A 22,943-nucleotide genomic window follows, 5' to 3' on the forward strand; every position below is an offset into this window, starting at 1 on the left:
CAATAATAGCTAAGGCTATGAAACAGCAAAGATAGCAGCCTACCCCTCCCTCTGGGAGCTTCATCTCAGGGAGATGTAACACTGCTACCTGTGCATGGCTGGATTCCCAAGCCAGTGGGTCTTATCCTGTGAGGTGTCTTGGAAGTGGGACCTGCAGACCATCACTGCTCAGCCCCCTGTATTCAACCCCCTTCCTAGGGATATATATGGGGCTCTAACCTCCCTCTTTGCTAGGGTTGCAACCACTTTTGTTGGGAAGCCTGAGTTTCTAAAGCTCCTGGGGCTCTGCATGTGCCAAAGCAGCTGCTCTGCCAAGACACCACATAGCTCTGTATGTCAGACCACAGGCCCTGGTGGGGTGAGTTCACAAGGTGATCTCCTAACCCGAGGTTTTCAAAGATACATGGGAAAAGCGTGAGTCCCCAGAGTCGCACACTTACTCACTGCTTCCCTAGGCAGAGGAGGCTCCCCAGGCTCCAAGTCACTCCCAAATGTGCAGTCATCCTGCCTTGCTTTTCTCTATTCTCCATGGGTCAAGTTGTTTTCTTGATGAATCCCAATACGTGTAGCTGGATGTTTCAGTTGAAAGTGCTGTATTTACTCACCCCTCCAAGAGAGCAGTGCACACTAGCTGCTGTTAGTCAGCCATCTTCTGAAGTCCTTTTTTTAAAACAGAAGACAAAATTCTAAAAATTAATATGATTTAATGGTGAATCATTGATTTTCTTAAATCACAAAATGGTAGTTTTATAGGCAACTATTCATTTAAATATTCCGAATTTTCTTCTAATCATTTACTTTCTGAGTTATACAATTTCTTAAGATACTTAAAATAGCCACTGAGGATGTGTATTTTGTTCACTCTCTTACCTAAATGCAGAATTGGTCCTGTCATTAACCTGCTTAATACTCAGGAATCATAGTAAGAAGGGGGAAATATCCCCAGAGTGTTTTTGCTTGATCATTCTAATCATTCCCACAACCTCAGGCAGAGTTGATTGAGCCAAACACATATCAATACAAATAAAATGCAAGAGACTTGGCAGGTTTTCGTGGTGGTGTCTGAATATTTTCCACTAAGCAATGCCAGCTCCACCACCATCACTTAACTGCTCCTATTCTCCTTGCAATCAAAACTCCAACATCTGGAAAGAATCATCATCACTTTTAGCATGATAGCCCTTAGAGGGTTCATGAAAATAGAGAAGACAAGAAGCCCTCAAAAATGTCTAAGTCACTTAGAAAGTTAAGTTGTAAAAAGCAGTCTGTCTTTCCCCTATGTTTGTAGTTAAGAAGGAGAGAAAAAATTAACTATGTACAGAAGGTTAACTTTTATTGACATTCACAATTTCTTACGAATCTTATAGATTTTACCGGCACTTGTGGTAGTAGCAGGAATAGTCTCCCAGTAAACTCCTAAATGCTAACTTCAGGATAACATTTGCTGAATCCTCTGAAGCCTTATACAGCATGGTGGCACATGTACTGGGATGTAGCATGAAGCATAAGAAAGAACTTTGGCTCTGGAATCAGACAGACCTGAGTTTCAGTCCCAGATCTGCCACTTAGTGGCTTTGATACTTTGGGCAAGTTATTTAACTCTCAGATGCTAGGTTTTCTCATCTGTAACAGAGGGCTAATAGGAATATCCCTGTGTTTTGAGACTATTAAATGGAACACTCTATATATAGTCTAGTACAGTGCCTGAGGTCTAATAGGTGTTCAATAAGTGTTGGTTTAAACAAAATCAAATAAAAATTCTACATGTATCAGACTCCTAAAGAATCTTGGAAAAAATAATGAACAGGACTATCGGTATAATGTTCAAGATTAATGCACTGAAAAAAAGCAAGCAATAGCCCCAGTATAGGAAGCTCCCACTAAAATATAGGGAATTTACCCTAAAGTATGGGGATGTCACCCTAAACTGATCACTGATAAAGGGTGATAACTTTGAGTTACAGGAGTAAGGTCCCTCATGTCCTCAGGTTACATTTTATAGGCCCAAATTCTTATACCCTGGGGAAGAATATTTGTCAGTTTGAGAACTGGACCACTGACCCTGCTACCAGAGCAGTGGGAGAAGTGAAGACACTTACAGACAGCAGCCCTGCGGTCAAGGCAAGAAAAACAAGGCAGCAGCAATGGTAGAAACCACCACCCATATCCAAGAGCCCTCAGAATCAACAGACTAGAGCCAAAGAAAGCTCAGTAATACTACCTGGTGGAGTTCAGAGAACAAGCCATCATCACAACTACCCATCTTCCTGGCTAACTTAGAAAGAACTATATAAAGAAATTCTATTTTACTGAGTTTATAGATAGTCAGTCTAGTACACAGGCCATGACTTGAGTTCAACTTCTTATATAGCTAGAATTTTATAGACGGGAAAGCAATTATATGTAATCGTTCATGTGGACAACTAGTAGAATGGATACGAATAGGCAGAGGTGAGAATTTTCATAATCCCAGTACTTTAATCATTTTGAAACAAGCACTTCATGCATCTGTGCTTCAGACTCTTTGACTGTGAACTGGATATAATTCTGCTTGCCCTGAATGCTCCACAAGGTAATTCTAAGTTTGTGAGAAGATCTTGAACAGAAGTCCTTGGGAAGATGCAACACTAAACAAAAACAACTCCCTAGGAAGAAGGATGGAGTTTCAGTGTTAGAGATAATTTAAACAAAAGCTGCTTCCAGTTTAGAATCCTTCAAAGACTTTGTCATTTAGTACAGTACACTGACACAAAAATAACTGTAGTAAAGTGATATGGTAGATAAGCAGATTACTGTGCTACAGACACATAGTGAACTATGCTCAGGAGGTCATTGAAGAGGTTACGGATGAGTGAGTAGAAGTTTGACAAAAGGACAAATGTGGACAGCCTAGGACTTATGAGAAGGAGTAGAAACTGGAAAATTAATCTGAGGTCAGAGTGCAAATCCATACCAAGGAACTTGGCCTTTTCTTCTCAGGCAATGAGAATACCACTTAAAGTTTTTAAGCAAAGAACTTGACATAATCAGATTCCTGTTTCACAGAGCTCACCCCAGCAGCAGTAGGCAAAACAAAGTGAAGACTTTGTTCTTTTTGCTCATGATTGCTTTCACTATTTGAGCTCTTCTGTGGTTCTATACAAATTTTAGAACTTTTTTTTTATTTCTTTGAATGTCATTGGTATTTTAATAGGAATTGCATTGAATCTGTAAAACCACTTTGGGTAGTATGGATAGTTTAATAATATTAACTCTTTCAATCCATGAACAAGGAGTATCTTCCCCCTTTTTTTTTTTTTTTTTTTTTGGTGTCTTCTTCAATTTTTTACATTAGCATTCTATAGGTTTTTTGTTTGTTTGTTTTTGTTTGTTCATTTGTTTGTTTGTTTTTTGGATGGAGTCTCACTCTGTTGCCAGGCTGGAGTGCAGTGGCTCAATCTCGGCTCACTGCAACCTCCACCTCCCGGGTTCAAGCAATTTTCCTGCCTCAACCTCCTGAGTAGCTAGAACTACAGGTGCACACCACAATGCCCGACTAATTTTTGTATTTTTAATAGAGACAGGGTTTCACCATGTTGGCCAGGATGGTCTCGCTCTCCTGACCTCATGATCCACCCGCCTTGTCCTCCCAAAGTGCTGGGATTACAGGCATGAGCCACCGTGCCCAGCTGTATAGTTTGTATTATAGAGATCTTTCACCTCCTTGGTTAAATGTATTTCTATGTATTTTTGTAGCTACTGTAAATGAGATTGCTTTTTTAACTTTTCTTTCAGCATGTTCACTGTTGACATATAAAAATCCTACTGATCTTTGTGAACAAAGCCAGAGGTGTTACATTACTTCTAAATATATATAAAGTTATAGTAACCAAAACAGCGTGGTACTGGCATAAAAACAGACATATAGACCAATGGAACAGAAAAAAGAATCCAGAAATACATCCACACAGTGATAGCCAACTTATTTTAAATGAAGGTGCCAAGAGCATACATTGGGAAAAAGACAGTCTCTTCAATAAATGGGGCTGGGAAAACTGGATATCCATATGCAGATGAATGAAACCAGACCCCTACTTCTCATTATATACAAAACTTAATCCAAAGTGGATTAAAGACTTAAATATTAGAACTGCAGCTACAAAACTGGTGGAAGAAAACATTGGGGAAACACTTCAAGCAATACTCTGGGCAAAAAAAAACTATTGTAAGATCTCAGAAGGCAAAAATAGACAAATGGGATTTTATCAAACCAAAAAGCTTCTGCACAGCAAAGGAAACAATCAATAGAGTGAAAAAAACAACCTACAGAATGGGAGAAAATATTTTCAAACTATTAATCTGACAAGGGATTAATAATCAGAATATATAAGGAACTCAAGCAGTACAACAGCAAAAATAATAATAATAATCCAGCTTTTAAATGAGCGAGTGATCTAAATAAATGTTCTTCAAAAGAAGACATACAAATTGCCTATACATATGTGACAAATGTTAACATCAGGGAAATGCAATCAAAACCAAAAATGAGATATCATCTCACCCCAGTTAAAATGGTTATTATCAAAAAGACAAAAAATATAACATTCTGTTTTTTAAAAATGTGGAGAAAATGGAACTCTCATATACTGTTGGTGGGAATGGAAATTAATATAGCCATTATGGAAAACAGTATAAAGATTCCTCAAAAAACTAAAAATAGAAATACTATATAACCCAGCAATCCCGCTTTTGGGTATATATCCAAAAGAAAGGAAATCAGTAAGTCAAAAAGAGATATCTGCATTCCCATGTTTATTGCAGCACTATTCACAGTAGCCAACATATGAACCTGACCTAAATGTCCATCAATGGATGAATGGATAAAGAAAATATGGTGTGTATATATACACACTGGAATATTATTTATCTATAAAAAAAAGAATAAAATCATATCATTTGCAGCAACATAAGTGGAACTGGAAGATATTATGTGAAGTAAAATAACACAGGCACAGACAGATAAATATCGTATGCTCTCACTCATATACGGGAGCTAAAATAATGGATCTCATAAAGGTAGAGTGTTGATTGATGGTTACCAGAGGCTGGGAAAGATACAGGGGAAGTGGAGGATGGAGACAACTTAGCTAACAAGTACAAAAAATACAGTCATATAGAAGGAACAAGTTCTAGTGGTCAATAGCACAGTAGGGTGACTATGGTTAACAATAATTTGCTGTATATTTCAAAATAGCTGGAAGAGAAGATTTGGAATGGAATATTCCTAACACAAAGGATGATAAATGTTTGATATGATGAGTATCCCAATTATCCTGATTAGATCATTACACATTGTACACATTTATCAAAATATCACATGTACCCCATATATATGTACAATTATTATGTATTAATGAAAAAACAAAGTGAAGACAATTACAAAGGATTCATTTTCTTAATGCCAATATGTGTCGTGAAAGTGCTGTGTTTCAGATGGCCAGGAAAAGCACGTCTTATTCACTGTTATGGCTTGTTGGATACACGGTGCCTAACAAAGTGCCTGGCGTGTGGCAGGGCTTTGTAAATATTGTTGAATTAATTATCGTTAGAATGCGTTATTAGTTGTGGAGAGCTCCAAAGAATTACTTAAAACTGTTTTAACCTTTATTGCTGCAACATTAAGGCCATAATTGGCCCTATTCTCACCTACTCACCTATTCTCACATAGTCATCTTTGTATTCCCAAGACTTGGTTCACTCTCTGGCACATAACAGGGGCTCAGTAAGTCCTTGTGAACTGGACTGAACACAAGGGCATTCTCAAGACCTGCCCCAATGAACACAGGAAACGTGAGTTCTGTTGGTCTTTAACAAAATAAAGGAGACAAAATTACTACTGAACATTTTGTTTTGACTCAAATTTGTAAAATTCAGGAGTGAATTTGTAATACACTCCTGAAAAGTAAAATAGTCATCCTAAAAAGAAGACACAAATATATTTTTACTGATATGTTAACTTTGAGTGCTATGATTTGGATGTGATATTTTCCCACCAAAACTCATATTGAGGCTTGCTGTTCAATGTGCAGTGTTGGGAGGTGGAGCCTAGTGGAAGGCATTTAGATGCAGGGGTTGCAACCCTCATTAATAGATTAATGTCTTCTCAAGGTAGTGAATTCTGTCTTTCGTGAGACTGGATTAGTCACCACAGGAACGGATTAGTTCCCATGAGAGTGGTTTGTTATAAAGGGAATTTCTTTTTGTGTTTGGTCCATTTTTGCACATGCCACTTCCCCTTTGACCTTCTGCCATATTTTGACACAGCAAAAAGCCCCCATCAGAAGCCGAGCAGATATCAGCACCATGCCCCTCGAACTCTGCACCTGCAGAACCACGAGCTAAATAAACTTATTTTCTTCATAAACTACCCAATCTTGGGTATTCTGTCACAGCAACAACAGACTAAGACAATGAAGACCAAAAATGTGACGTCATCTAACTAGACGATAAGAAAAGCCCATTATTGACCACATGAACTTCTAGGAGTTAATGAGCACAGTGCTTTAATATTCAAATTGTGATGAAAGCATTGAATTTGGGGGAAAATAAATAAGTTCATGAGAATAATTATTAGTAATATTAACTGCCATTGTTTTAGTTTTAAAATGGCCTGATATAAGTCATTTCATATAGCTCAAGCTAATGTTTGCTCAGTACAGAATTATTATTTTTCTTTCATAACTCTCCATGACATTGTATCCAAATGAGTTCAAAGACAGGAAAAAAAAAAAAGACCAGTGTCCACTGATCTTTCTCGCTATAAACATGTAACACAACTGGCTATTTTAGAAACTGAATTAAAAATTAAATTCTAAAATGTATTAGCTATGTTAGGTAGATTAGTGCTGTGATGGTTAATACCAAGCGTCAACTTGATTGGATTGAAGGATGCAAAGTATTGATCTTCGGTGTGTCTGTGAGGGTGTTGCCAAAGGGTGTTAACATTTGAGTCAGTGAGCTGAGGAAGGAAGGCAGTCCCACCCTTAATCTGGTGGACACAACCTCATCAGCTGCCAGCGAATATAAAGCAGGCAGAGAAACGTGAAAAAGCAAGACTGGCTTTGCCTCCCAGCCTGCATCTTTCTCCCATGCTGGACGCTTCCTACTTTCAAATATGGGACTCCAAGTTCTTCAGTTTTGAAACTCAGACTAGCTCTCCTTGCTCCTCAAGCTTGCAGACAACCTATTGGGGGAACTTGTGATCGTATAAGTTAATACTCAATAAATTCCACATATATATATGTGGAGTTTCATATATATATAAGTTAATACTTAATAAACTCCATATATATGGAGTTATACAATTTAATGCTTAATAAACTCCATATATATGGAGTTATACATATATAAGTTAACACTTAATAAGCTCCATATATATATACACACACACACACACACACACACACACACACACCCCCTATTAGTTCTGTCCCTCTATGGAACCCTAATACAGGTGCCAAGGCAAATTTCATTTATTCTGTGGTAAAGATTTTTAAAACTTTTTATTCCTTCCTTAAAATTTTTGCATAAGCTAATAATTCTTATGGGTCACATCTGGGTGAGACTAAATCCAGCAGCCAAAAATTTGAAAATGCCATGAAACCAGTTATTCATCATTATGTAGAATAACAAAACCTAATAAGTTTTGCTGAATTCAATCAAATATATTTGCATGTGTGGACACAGCCATATTATGGGACAAATGTGCAAAAGGTATTAAGAGTTATTATGTCCTAAAATGGCTTGCCCCAGAAGGCAATTGACTTGGTAAACAAGATACTTTATAAACAAATAGAGCTTAGCAGTCCAGGAATTGCTGCTGAAACATAGAACAACCCATCTGCAGAAAAAATATAGAACAGAATGCCTGGGATAAGGGACTTTGGTTGGTTACAGAAAGCGTTTCCAACATTCAGGCAGGGACATGTTAAATATGAGAAAATAAGAGCAGACAAACAGCATCTAACTCCCATGGAACAAAAAGAAGGCAAAAAGGACCCACTAGTTATCTTCCCCACAAATCTTAAATTTCATCATTAGCAATTCTTTGTCATGTTAAGTTCCAATGCCTTCAGTCTAGAGGTGCTTTAAGAAATATAATTAATTTTTGGAAAGGATAAAGTCCTACATGGCAGAGGCTGGGGCTATATTTGAGAACACACAGTGTCTGTGTTAGAGGCACAGGAATGAAAAGTTAACAGGCACAAAAAGGGAATGTAAGAGCCCTGAAGACAATGAACTGACCTCCCATCATTTACACTGGATAAATCACAAATACAGCATATAACAAAAAATGTTCTAATCAATTCCTTAAAACGTGCATTATGTAATTAACTAACAATCATTTTAGGAATCTGCAATATGGTTCAGCTTCTCACTAAGTATCCCCCAAATAGTTCAGAAATTAAAGGTCACAACTGCTTCAAGTTTAAATATCCAATATCACCAGATTCCAAAATCGATAAAGGATTTAACCTCAGATCCAGTAGATAGCCAGCAATGTGGCTCCACTCCCTTCCATATCAGGAATCAAGAATCTTTTCATTTGATTTCAAGCTAGTTTGGGAAAAAATGGTTCAATAATACCAGTTTCTATGACTTATTGAAAATTTACTGGTACTGGGCCATCTGTCAGGCATGTCACACACTATGCATTCTAAGTTATTAAATCTTCTTAACTATGCATGTATGTGTGTGTGTGTCTGTGTGTGTATATATACATATATAAATGTATATATGTGTGTGTATACTATATATACATACATGTGTATATATGTGTATATATAAATATGTGTGTGTATATATGTATATACACACTATATAAATGTATACAATACATTTATACATGGTATATATATTTACCATCTGTAAAATGGGTATATATCCAGAAGATATCCTTAAACCAATACCCTGTAAATATCAAGGGACAACTGTACTGTGAATCAACAGGCTGGAATTGTGTACTCCAGAAAAATAAGCTCAAGTAAATATAATAATAATGAAAAATGATTAATGTCAAATTCTTGATATCCATATACAGCATATGACAAAACAAGTATTACAACAAATGTGGAAGGAATGAATTATTTATTTATAACAAAGCCCTGGGAAATGCATTAAATATTGAGAAAGAGAATTATGTTTAACTTTCATATTGTATGTCAAAATAAATTCTAGATGTATTGCCAAAGTATGTAGAAACTGTGAAGACATAAGTATTAAATAAATTTAACTAAAATCAAGTTAGGAAAAGGTGCTCTAATAATAAAGGCAATGGAGAAAATCCAAAGTAAAATGTCAAGAGATTTAATGACATAAAAACACTAAAATCCAGTACTTCAAATATAGAAACAAAAATGAAAGACATTTTAATTTTGCTGTGAACCTCAAACTGCCTAAAAAAATTAAAGTCTTAAAAAAATAATGAAGTCTAGACATGAAGATTAAGAAAGTTGCCTGAGAATATGCAGCTAGTAATTGAAAGATCTGGGTACAAACTCAAATAGTCATACACCAGAATGCACACTCTTAAATCCTTAGATTACAGCTGCCTCTCCACAGAGCAACAGAATGTATGTGAAAGTGACCAGTATTTGTCTTAGTGCCTCTGTGACTCATTATTTCCTGAAAGTAAAAGAGACTGCAACATATTCAGTGTTTAGATGTTTAGAAGTTTTAATGCTGCTTATGTATATTAAAATTCACAGTTCTTAAAATGTTTTAACAGACAAAATGTAAGTAACAATTTGTTTTAAAATTTACAGAAACATATTTAATGTACTGAGTTCAGCAAATCAATTAGGTAAGCATTAACATTCCATTAAAAAGTGAGAAAAGTTAGGGAACAATAATTTATAGAAAAACCCAATTGACCAACAGAGTGTTCAAACTGTTAATTTAAAAAACACAAATTTAAACAAATCGTGGAATATTCAAATTATTAAACAAAAAGTCATACTTTGAAACAAAACTTAATGATATAAAATTCTCACCAAATGTACTAGATCATTTGCAGTTTACTCAACTTTGTTGAAAAAATGTAGAAAAAATGTTTTATAGTATTAACAACTCTTATGTACAGACAATAGAATCACTAATTATTTTCTATATTTTTATATTTTCTAATAATTTTCAAACTCTCTACAATGATTATATAATATTGCAAATTTAAAAAGAATATAAATACACTTTCAAAATCAAAAGATAAAAGGAAAACAAAGCAGTTATATACTAAGACATGAATTTGAATGGTCATGCAGGAGTGGAAAAGGCAAATTTTATTCACAAGAACATATGTTTCTACAGAGAACACAGCACTTCCACGAAGGGTCAGTATTTCTTAATTTTTGTTTATATAACATAACTTGCATTTACAAATCAAAGTATGTTTAATAATAAAATACTATAAAAAGGCATGTTTTCCTCAATTCTAAGAGTGGCAATCTAGAAATGTCATTCTTCCATAACAATCTCATTTTATTGCAGCAATGAGATATTCTTAATGAAATCAAACATTTTACTATTAAAAAAATCTAAATTAGTTTTAATTACAAATCACTTTCAAGTTTTTATGGTTATATGACATAATGTATTTTTCCTTTTATAATTAAACAAAAGATTTTTAAATATAATTTTTAAAATCAGAAAGAGCATTCATCCGTAGTACCCTATCAAAAATAACTAGAATTAACATTTTGACATATTTCCTTTCAGTTTTTTCCCTTTATAAATTTTAAATAGTTAAGGACATCCAGTTTACACACTTTTATTATGTTGTTTCATTTAGTGAATGTAATATCACAAGTCCGTTTATATGCCTGTAAGACAGGTGCACTTCTTTTTTTTTTTTTTTTCTTTTTTTGAGACAAGGTCTGGCTCTATCGCCCAGGCTGGAATGCAGTGGTGCAATCTCGGCTCACAGCAACCTCCAACTCCTGGGCTCAAGCCATCCTCCCACTTCAGCCTCCCAAGTAGCTAAGACTACAGGCATGCACCACCATGCCCAGCTAATTTTTGTATTTTTTTGTAGAGATAGATCTTCACCATGTTGCCCAGGCTGGTCTTGAACTTATAAGCTCAAGCAATCCAACTGCTTCAGCCTCCCAAAGTGCTGGGATTACAGGTACAAGCCACTGTGCATGGCCTCTTCTTAAATATTACAATTAATGACTAGGTGATAGTCAAATTTGTGATTATCAACACAATAATAATTATCATATTGAACACCCGTTAGGTACCTCTGATTTTCCCAACAGTCTTGTGGTAATAATATGATTTTTGATAGGCAGATGAAGTCACATGAATAAGTGTAGTTTTAAAAAGCAAGAGACATTTTGCAACCTTCACTGATACCTTCAGGTACTAAATAGCCAAGGTGACTAAGAACTGGAATGGACCTCCAGCATACTGGAGCACCCCTATGGAAAAGTGCCCAGACTATTTGCTACATGGGTCCCCAATCCTGTATCTCCTCAGTGGGTGTGTCCTCCCAGCCTGGGTCTGCAATCACCCCACACCGGGAATATCGAGCCAGTAGCAACTTGGCAACAAAACTCCCAGTAGGAGAAGCAGGCTGCCATAATTGCCATCTTGTAGCTCTCACCCTAGATGTTTCAAGGGTCTGGAGAATCCAAGGGACCAGGGACTGGTCCAAACTCCCAGGACAGACCACCTACCTCAAGGAAAAGTGGCCGGACTGTTCTCCACACAGGTCCCGGCCCTCACTTCTCCTCACTAGACAGGATCACCTGACCTGGGACTTGAGTACATCCACCCAGCCCCTGCCTGACCACTTCAATTAGAGGCAGCTCATCAGTTAAAGGGACACACACATGCAGAGCTGAGAAAAAAATCAATGCGAGAATTCTGGTAACTCACATGGCCAGAGTGTCCTATGTCCTCCAAACGCCTGCACTAGTTCTCCAATAGGTATCCTTAACCAGGCTGAGTTGGCTGAAATGACAGAAACAGAAATTAGAATATGAATAGGAACAAAAATCATTGATATTCAGGAGAAGGCCAAAACTCAATCTGAAAACTAAGAATCATGATAAAATGATACAGGAGCTAACAGACAACATAGCCAGTATAATCTGATAGAGATAAAAAACACACAAGAAGAATTTCACAATGCGATTGATTGCAAGGATTAACAGCAGAAAAAAACAGCTGAGGGAAAAATCTTGGAACTTGAAGAGTAGCTCTTTAAAATAAGACAGGCAAAGATGGCTGAATAGGAACAGCTCTAGTCTGCAGCTCCCAGCTATATCAACACAGAAGGTGGGTGATTTCTGCATTTCCAACTGAGGTACCCAGCTCAAGGAATACTATTCAGCCATAAAAAGGATGAGTTCATCACCTTTGCAGGGACATGGGTGAAGCTGGAAACCATCATTCTCAGCAAACTAACACAAGAGCAGAAAGCCAAACATGGCATGTTTTCACTCATACATGGGAGTTAACAATGAGAACACATGGATGTAGGGAGGGGAACATCACACACTGGGGCCTGCTGGGGGACATGGGGCTGTTGGAGGGATAGCATTAGGATAAAAGACAGGGAGAAAGCAAACAACTTGGAAAACATATTTCAGGATATCATCTGTGAAAACTTGCCCAATTTTATTAGAGAAGCCAACAGTCAAAATCAGGAAATACAGAGAGCCTTGGCAAGATTCTACACAAGAAGATCATTCCCAAGATACATAATTGTCAGATTTTCTAACGTCAAAATGAAAGAAACAATATTAAAGGCAGCTAGAGAGAAACAGCATATCCCCTTCAAATGGTTTCTGTGGATCTCTCAGTAGAAACCCTGCAAGCCAGAAGAGATTGGGGATCTAAATTCAACATTCTTAAAGAAAAGTATCTTCAACCAAGAATTTCAAATCCAGCAAAAGTAAGCTTCCTCAGCAAAGAAAAAATAAATTTCTTTTCAGATGAGCAAATGCTGAGGGAGTTTTTTTACCACCATATCCATCTTACAAGAGATCTTGAAAGGAGCACTAAATATCAAAACGAAAGACTGTTACCAGCCACTACAAAAACACGCTTAAATACACAGCCCAATGACACTATAAAGCAGCCACACAAACAAGCTAATAACAAGCTAACACCACAATGACAGGATCAAATACACACATATTAATACTAACCTTGAATGTAAATGGGCTAGATGCCCCATTTAAAAGGCACAGAGTGGCAAGTTAGATAAAAAGAAAGATTCAATGGTTTGTTGTCTTCAAGAGACCTATCTCACACACAATGACACATATAGGCTCAAAATAAAGGGATGGAGGAACATCTACCAAGCAAATAAAATCAGAAAAAAGCAAGGGTTGTATTCCTAATTTCAGGAAAAAAAAAAAAAAAAAAAAAAAAAAAACAGACTTTAAACCAACAAAGTTCAAAAATGACAAAGAAGGGCATTACATATGGTAAAGGGTTCAATTCAACCAGAAGACCTAACTATCCTAAATATATATCCACCCAACACAGGAGCACCCAGATTCATAAAGCAAGTTCTTAGAGACCTACAAAGAATCTTGTACTCCCACATGATAATAGTAGAAGACTCCAACACTCCGTTGACAGCATTGCACAGATTATTCAGCCAGAAAATTAGCAAAGATATTTATGACCTGAACTCAACATTGAACCAAATTGATCTGACAAACCTCTACAGAACTCTACCCAAAAACAACAGATAATAAATTCCTCTCATTGCCATATGGCACATACTCTAAAGTTGACTACACAATCAGATATAAAACAATCATCAGCAAATGCAAAAGAACTGAAATTATACCAAACAAATTCTCAGACCAAAGCACAATAAAAATAGAAATCAAGACTTTAAAAGTCACTAAAAACCATTCAATTACATGGAAATTAAACAACCTGCTCTTAAATGATGTTTGAGCAAATAACGACATTAAGGCAGAAATCAAGAAATTCTTCGAAACTGAGATCAAAGATATAACATACCAGAATCTCTGGGACACAGCTAAGGTAGTGTTAAGAGGGAAATTTATAGCACCAAATGTCCACATCAAAAAGTTAGAAAGATCTCAAATTAACAAACTAACATCACAACTTATAGAACTGCAGAAGCAAGAGCAAACCAACACCAAAGCTAGCAGAAGACAAGAAAGAAATAACAAAAATCAGAGCTAAACTGAAGGAGACTGAGACATGAAAAACCATTCAAAAGATCAATAAATACAGAAGTTTTTTTTGAAAAAATTAATAAGATAGGCTGCAAGCTACATTAATAAAAAGAAAACAGAGATGATCCAAAAAAAAATCAGAAATGATAAAGTAGATGTTACCATTTACTCCCGAATTGAATCCTGAACAGACCAATAACAAGCTCTGAAACTAAATAAGTAATAAATCCCCTGCCAACCATAAAAAGCCCAAGACCAGACAGATTCACATCTGAATTCTACCAGATGTACAAAAAAGAGATGATATCATTCCTACTGAAACTATTCCAAAACTTGAGGGGGAGAGACATCTCAACTCATTCTTTGAGACATCACCCTTATACCAAAACCTGGCAGAGACTTAACAAAAAAGGAAAACTTCAGGCCAATATCTTTGATGAACATTGATGCAAAGAATCTCAACAAAATACTTGCAAAATAAATCCAGCAGCACATCAAAAAGCGAATCCGCCACAATCAAGTAGGCTTTATCTCTAGGATGCAAGTTTGGTTCAACATACAAACAGAATGAAAGACAAAAAATGCATGATTATCTCAATAGACGCAGAAAAGTCTTTCAATACAATTCAACATCACTTCATGTTAAAAAAAAAAAAAACTCAATAAACTAGGTATTGAAGGAATACACCTCAAAAAAATAAGAGCCATCTATTAAAACCCAGAGCCAGAGCCAACATCATACTGACTGTACCAAAGTTGGAAGCATTCCCTTTGAAAACCAGCACAAGACAAGGATGCTCTCTTTCACCACTCCTATTAAACATAGTGGAACTCCTGGCTGGAGCAATCATGCAAGAGAAAGAAATAAAGGACATCCAAATAGGAAGAGAGGAAGTCAAACTATCTCTGTTTGCAGATGGCATAATTCTATATCTGGAAAACCCCATAGCCTCAGCCCAAAATCTCCTTCAGCTGATAAACAACTTAGAAAAGTTTCAGAATACAAAATCAACATGTAAAAATCTCAGCTGGACATGGTGGCTCATGCCTGTAATCCCAGCAGTTTGGGAGGCCAAGGAGGGTGGATCATCTGAGGTCAGAAGTTCGAGACCAGCCTGGTCAACATGGGCAAACCCCATCTCTACCAAAATGCAAAAATTAGCTGGGCATGGTGGCACACACCTGTAGTCCCAGCTACACGGGAGGGTGAGGCAGGAGAATCCCTTGAATTTAGGAGGTGGAGGCTGCAATAAACCAAGATTGCACCACTGCACTCCAATCTGGGTGACAGAGAGATACTCTGTCTCAAAAAAAAAAAAGAAAAGAAAAAAAATCTCTAGCATTCCTATGCACCAACAACCACCAAGCAAGGAGTTAAATCAGTAACACAATCCCATTCACAATTACCATAAAACAATGAAAGACCTAGGAACACAGCTAACCAGGGAGGTGAAAGACCTTTTGAGAATTACAAAACACTGTTCAAAGAAATCAGAGATGACACAAACACATGGATAAATATTTCATGCTCATAGATAGGAAGAATCAATATCATTACAAAGGCCATACTGCCCAAAGCAATTTATACATTCAGTGTTTTTCCTACCAAACTAACAATGACATTCTTCACAGAACTAGAAAAAACTATTTTAAAATTCACACAGAACAAAGAAAAACAGCCCAAATAGCCAACGCAGTCCTAAGCAAAAAAAAAAAAAAAAACTGGAAGCATCACATTATCCAACTTCAAACTATACTACAGGGCTACAACAATGAAAACAGCATGGTTCTGATACAAAAACAGACACATAGACCAATGGAACAGAATAGAGAGCCCAGAAAGAAGGCCACACACCTACAATCACCTGATCTTCAACAAAGCTGACAACAAGCAATAGGGTAAGAACTCTCTATACAGTAAATGATGCTGTGATAACTAGCTAGCCATATGCAGAAGATTGAAACTGGGCCTCTTTCTTGGACCATATACAAAAATTAACTCAGGATGGGTTAAAGACAAACGTAAAACCCAAATCTATAAAAACCCTGGAAGACAACCTAGGCAATACCATTCCAGAAATAAGAACTGGCAAGATTCTGTGGCAAAGATGCTAAAAGCAGTTCCAACAAAAGCAAAAACTGACAAAAGTAATCTAATTAAACTTAACAGATATTGCACAGCAAAAGAAACTATCAACAGAGTAAACAAGCAACCTACAGAATGGGAAAGATTTTGCAAACCATGCATCTGAGAAAGGTCTAACATCCAGCATCTATAAGGAAGTTAAACAAATTTACAGGAAGAAAACAAACAACTCCATTAAAAAGTGGACAGAGGACATGAACAGATACTTTTCAAAAGAAAGTATATGTCTAGCCAACAAGCATATTTTTAAAAGCCCAACATCACTGATCATTAGAGAAATGCAAATCAAAACCATAAGGAGATACCATCTCACACCAGTCAGAATAGCTATTAGTAAAAAAAAAAAAAAAAAACACATACACACACACAAAACAACAACAAAAAAAAAAAAAAAAAAACAGGTGCTGGCAAGGTTGAAGAGAAAAAGTATAATTATACACTGTTGGGGGGAGTGTAAATTAGTTCAAACATTGTGGAAAGTTGTATGGTGATTCTTCAAAAACCTAAAAACAGAACTACCAGCTGACCCAGAAATTCTATTACTAAGAATATACTCAAAGGGATATAAATTGTTCTATCATAAAGACACATGCACCTGTATGTTCATTGCAGCACTATTCACAGCAGCATAGACATGGAATCAACCTAAATGCCCATTAGTGGTAGACTGGATAAAGAAAATGTGGTACATACATACCATAGAATACTATGCAGCCATAAAAGGAAGGAGATTATGTCCTTTGTTGGAACATGGATGGAGCTGGAGGCCGTTATTCTTAGCAAACTAATGCAGGAACAGAAAACCAAATAGCAAATATTCTCACTATAGGTGGGAGCTAAATGATGAGAACACATGGATACAAACTGGGGAACAACAGACACTGGGACTTACCTGAGGGTGAAGGTCGGGAGGAGGGAGAGGAAGAGAAAATACAGCCATTTGGTACTAGGCTTAGCACCTGGATGGTGAAATAATCTGTGTAACACACCCTGGTGCCACAAGTTCACATATATAACAAATATGCACATGTACCGCTGAACCTGAAATAAAAGTTAATAAAATAAAATGAAGATATGAACCCAGATTCAATGCTATTCCTACCAAACTAACAATGACATTCTTCACAGAACTAGAAAAAACTATTTTAAAATTCACATAGAACAAAAAAAACAGCTCAAATAGCCAAGGCAATCCTAAGCAAAAAGAACAAAATTGGAGGCATCACATTATCCAACTTTAAACTATACTACAGACTTTTCCGAATCCAATGCCAAATGACATCACAACACTGGACATGCATAAGACTTTTATTTTTATTTTTTGTTTTTAAAATATAATTTCCTTAAAACACATTTCTAGGAATATGAAAATATGAAACCAGGGATGGACCGTAAACTAGAAATTGATCAAAAAACGTATGTTATCAATTTGTCCTTTAAAAGTGTAGGCAAATTCTCCTTTTACTCCCCTCAATATCAAAATATTACCTTTTTAAATTTTGTTAAATTAATAGGTAAAAGTGAAACATTATTCTTGTCTTGATTTTCATTTCATTTGATTATCAGCTTTACCAAAGATGATTTCATATGTTTATTGAAACATGTTTGTTTGCATTTCTTCTCTTAAAAAGTTTTTTCTGTTTATGCCCTTTAACCATTCACAATCTTGGATGTTCTATCATCAATTTCTAAACATACATATGTGTGTGTGTATATATATGTGTAGATATACATACATACATACATTATTTAATATATACATATATATTACAAATAATACTACTTTACCATATTTGTTATCAATATTTCCCCATTTGTAATTATATTTTTATTTTTATTTTTATATTTGGAGTACATAAGGTTGTTTTAAATATTTATGTAAGTCAAATCAGTACAACTTCCTATTTTCTAGCAGAATATATTTTTAAAAAGCAACTTTACCCTGCCCCTCAGCTAGCTCATTTGGGGGAAAAAAATAGGCATATGTAATGTGAGATCTTATTTTCTCTGACTTACACAGAGTAATTAAACCTAAAACCTGACCTTCTGCCAGATGAGGTTCAAATAGTAGAGTCCAAAGTATGGCGTAGAATGACAGCCATCTTCCCAGATCATTTAGTTAACTAAAAGGAATCACTTGGAACCCGAGAAAAATAATGCACACCCAGTATTTTCCAAATCTAAGAATCTCACCACTATTTTTTCTGGGAAATCTTACCCTTCCAAAAGACCACAAACCACTTCAACGACATCATAATAGCAGGGGAATTACGCCAATCAAGCTTTGAGATTCACACTATATAAATACAAGATAATAAGCACAGCAGGGCAACCACACGCTGCCATCAATATGGTTACTCAATTGATTACCAGGAAGAAGACAAAGCTGTTATCTAGAGACGAGGCTATTTCATTCTTTCTTCCTGAAATATCTTTCTGCCTCTGTTAAAATCATTCAAGGTACAAATCATCATCTTCTCTTTTGAGAAGTTTTTCATGATCATTCTATTAGATATAATCTCTCTTCTGAAAGCTTTATTGTATATCTCACAATATGGCCTTTATCATAAAACATTGTTTTATTGTTTTTTCCTACACTTGGATTAGTTCTTTGTTATGACACACACCATCACCACCAGCACAACCTATAGATTACAGCAATGACATCTTAAATTCTTTTTTTTCTTTTTTTTCTTTTTTTATTATTTATTTATTTATTTATTTATTTTTAATTATTATTATTATTATACTTTAAGTTCTAGGGTACATGTGCATAACGTGCAGGTTTGTTACATATGTATACTTGTGCCATGTTGCTGTGCTGCACCCATCAACTCATCAGCACCCATCAACTCGTCATTTACATCAGGTATAACTCCCAATGCCATCCCTCCCCTCTCCCCCCTCCCCATGATAGGCCCCGGTGTGTGATGTTCCCCTTCCCAAGTCCAAGTGATCTCATTGTTCAGTTCCCACCTATGAGTGAGAACATGTGGTGTTTGGTTTTCTGTTCTTGTGATAGTTTGCTAAGAATGATGGTTTCCAGCTGCATCCATGTCCCTACAAAGGACACAAACTCATCCTTTTTTATGGCTGCATAGTATTCCATAGTGTATATGTGCCACATTTTCTTAATCCAGTCTGTCACTGGACATCTTAAATTCTTTTGCTGCCTTGAATATAATATCACAAAATATTTTCTGAATATGCGAATAAGTGAGATTTTTAATGCATACTCTTTTGCTATTTTCTCAAGAATCTCAAATAGAAAATGAAAATTTAGCAAATGACAAAAGATGTTCCTTTAGAACAAACAGAAGTTCTCTGGGTAGTTTTCTGCAACCATCGTCACTGTTCCATCATCATTAACCATAAAAGGATTCTGTAATTGGTTTCTACCCTAGTCCTGTATCTGCTATAGAAGTGCACTCCATTTTACTACAGTGAATGATTACAGAAGGCAAAACTTTTATAGAGATGAGCTAACTAACAGACAGAAGTGAAAAATGACTCACGTAGCTTGTCAAGTGTTTGAAATGAAAATTCATGCCTTTCAACCTTCCCCTACTCTTCTATCCTGCTGAATATCAGACCTTTCTTACACCTCAGAGTTTGAGGTCATTGTCCTCCTTAGTAAGTCACTCTTCTGTCCTATACCTAAGTCACATTTGATTTCAGCTTCCTGGATCCTTGGAGAAGCAGAATTCTTTTCTGACTCTGCCTAGGTCTCTAGATCCTTCTTTATTATTTTAGGTTTCACGCTTCTTAAACTTAGTAAAACTTTAATTCTCCCAACACCTTCCTGAAAAGATTTTTTGTTTTACGACTTTATGACCCCACTCAACTTATCTGATTATTTATTCTTTTTTACGCAAATATCTTTTGAGTATCTACTATGGGCTCAGTATTAGAGAAACAATTGTGTGTATGAAGATATAGTTCCTATCTCAGAAAACTTAATAGTAACAGGAAGGATATGTGATTAAACAAGTCTAACAAGATGAGTTAATGAGAAATTAATTGATATAGATTTTACATATATTTATATTTCTTCTTTTCGATTCGCTAGTAAAACTAATGTTGATCTTTCTTTTATAGGGAAGATCTCTGTGTTCCAGAGGGTGATAAGAGCTGATGCTTCCCAGAGAAAGGCTGTAGTCCAAACCCAAAGTGTGAGTGTGTGTGTGGTGTGTGTGTGTGTGTGTGTGTGTGTGTGTGTGTGTGTGTGAGTGTTGGGGGAGGTAGTGAGGACAGAAGGAATAAGGAAGGAAAAAAGAGAGATGCTTAGAGTCAGTCTATACCCAACACCTGGATGTGACAGGACACTTAAGTGGAGATGGGTACAAGAATGCCTAAGAGCTAAGCACCAAGGACCTTAGCTTCAAAGACCGAGCTTGGAATGAATGGAGTGGATAACCCAGCCAAGTCTCTGCCTTTGAAAGGACCAGGTAGAAGCTGGACATGAGCCTGCAGTAGTGACCACAACAAACTCCTGACCTCTCTTTGATCCATTCTATACTGCATAAGCCCCAGGGCCTTGGCTCAACCCAGAGGAGAAGGAAGGAATCTCAAAAAATATCTGAAATTGTTTTCTCTTGCCAACCATGGAAGAGGGACTGGAAGCCAGACTTTAACAGAGAGAAATATATTACTTACACCCTATGTGTCATAAACAAATTTGCAATCATTTATTACACAAGTGATTATGATAAATTGTGAGAGGCGAACTAAGTCTAAATCCTCACTAGCCTATCTTAGAATCTCTCAAGTATATCTTTCCACTTCTACATTCTGTTTCTTCACAACTCTACCTAGACCCAGTCTCATTAGTCCATACAGCTGCTGCCCAGGATTCATTTCTGCCAGTCCTATTAACAAATTTGAAACCCTTATTCAGTCTTTTTATCCTACCCTGGTATAATGTCCCTTTGTTGGTACATTTGTTTCTGTAGTGAGTTATTCACTAATTCTAGCAAGAGAGTACAGCTTTTCAAACACAATACCAAAAAAGGGTCTTTTTCTTGTATGGAGCTTCATTCCCTTTGGTTAAACACAAAATTTGAAAGAATGCTTTAAAAAGATAGAGAAAGAAGATACAGACCCACCTAGGCAGATCAGACAAATCCATTCCACAATGGAGTGTCAAATACTGCAACCAAACAAACCTTAAATTCCATTGCAAACCTAAAGCAATACATTTACATGCATTAGAATTCTATTAAGCAGTTTGGAGTCCCCCAAAATTCCACAGCAATTTGAAGAAAGGGAAATTTGTCTTCATCATTCCCCCAGAAGTTTTGATAATTAAATAATCCAGTGGGCCATGCATTATCAAAACTCACATCACGGGCAATGCCACTCCAATCAGACACAATTACTTTTCATGTAATTGCCTATCAACCAGCTATTGATTACGGTAAACCCTTTGCCTAAATTCAATTAATTACTGACAGACCTTGCCATGCCACTTTGAACTTCTATTTTATCCAAGTTTTCCAAACTGTTTCCTAAGAGATAATATTATTTTCATTTAATTATAATTCATTTTAAGTACTGGTCTCCAATAAAATTTTCTTCTTAGCAACATTTAAATGAAGGAAATATAAGCACACCGCTATATTTAGCCAGTTTGGAAATTATTTTCAGATCATCTCCCATTTAATCTCATTGTTATTGCTATTTCTTTATGAGGCAGATGGTAAGAGAAGGGAAAGAGGAGAAGTAAAGAGAGGAATCATTGAACGAATGTGTACTGTTCTGTTCTAGGCTTTATCTGATTGAATTCTCACAAGGATTAACCTTCAACAAAGATAACAACACCCTTCTTTGACAATTGAGAAAATTCAGGCTCAGGGATTTAAAGTGGTTTGCTTGCCCAACGTCAAAGTGAGAAATTCAATGTCAGTAATGTTTTTGATGGTTTCTCCCTCACATAGTCATTTGGTAAGTGGTGGAAATAAGAATCTGAACCCAGCCTTGTCTGCTCCAAAACTTAAATATTATGCTATTCTGATGAGTCATAGAGGACCACCTTGGGAAACAATCCCTCAATAATTCTAGAACCGTCCATGTTTTAACTAGATGCTTGACTTTTAAAAGCATTTTATTATTTTTCTTTTCTAGACTTGAACAAATCCTCTAGTATTATCTCCACATCATTCCTCTGTCAGTACAAAAATGCATCCAAAAGAGCCAATATTTTTTACCAGGAGTTTTGAAAATCCCATGACTTCATATCCAAAGAAAGAATTATTGTACTGGAAAAGTTGTTGTACTGAATCCTCCTCTTAGTGTTGGCAAACGCTCTAGTGTTTTAGCTGAAACTATAAAGCAGACAAAGCTGTGTGATGAACAGCCTCCTAGAACTATTTGTCACTGATAACAGAGGCTTCTGTAATAAACGGCCAGAAAGCACTTTTCCATTATAAAATATTACATAAGTACTGACTGACAATAATACCAAACCATGCCAAACTGCAATAAAATGGCCCTTATGAATTATAAAAGCAGCAAAAACAGGATCAAGCACAGTCAGTCACGCTTTTCCATATCTATCACAAACTTCAAGTATACTGACAAGGACTGTTGGA

General features: G+C 36.2%; 1 long non-coding RNA gene across 1 annotated transcript; it reads right to left on the reverse strand.

Moving 5' to 3' along the window:
* Window positions 1-333: 333 nt before the first annotated feature.
* On the reverse strand, window positions 334-17,390 carry LOC105482692 (uncharacterized). Its single transcript, XR_987780.2, has 4 exons — window positions 17,246-17,390; window positions 11,917-11,991; window positions 5,694-5,844; window positions 334-660 (listed from the first exon to the last, which is right to left on the reverse strand). It is a non-coding gene; the product is annotated as an uncharacterized lncRNA (long non-coding RNA).
* Window positions 17,391-22,943: the final 5,553 nt, after the last annotated feature.

The sequence above is a fragment of the Macaca nemestrina genome, chromosome 1 (assembly GCF_043159975.1).
Source record: "Macaca nemestrina isolate mMacNem1 chromosome 1, mMacNem.hap1, whole genome shotgun sequence".
Lineage (NCBI taxonomy): Eukaryota > Metazoa > Chordata > Mammalia > Primates > Cercopithecidae > Macaca > Macaca nemestrina.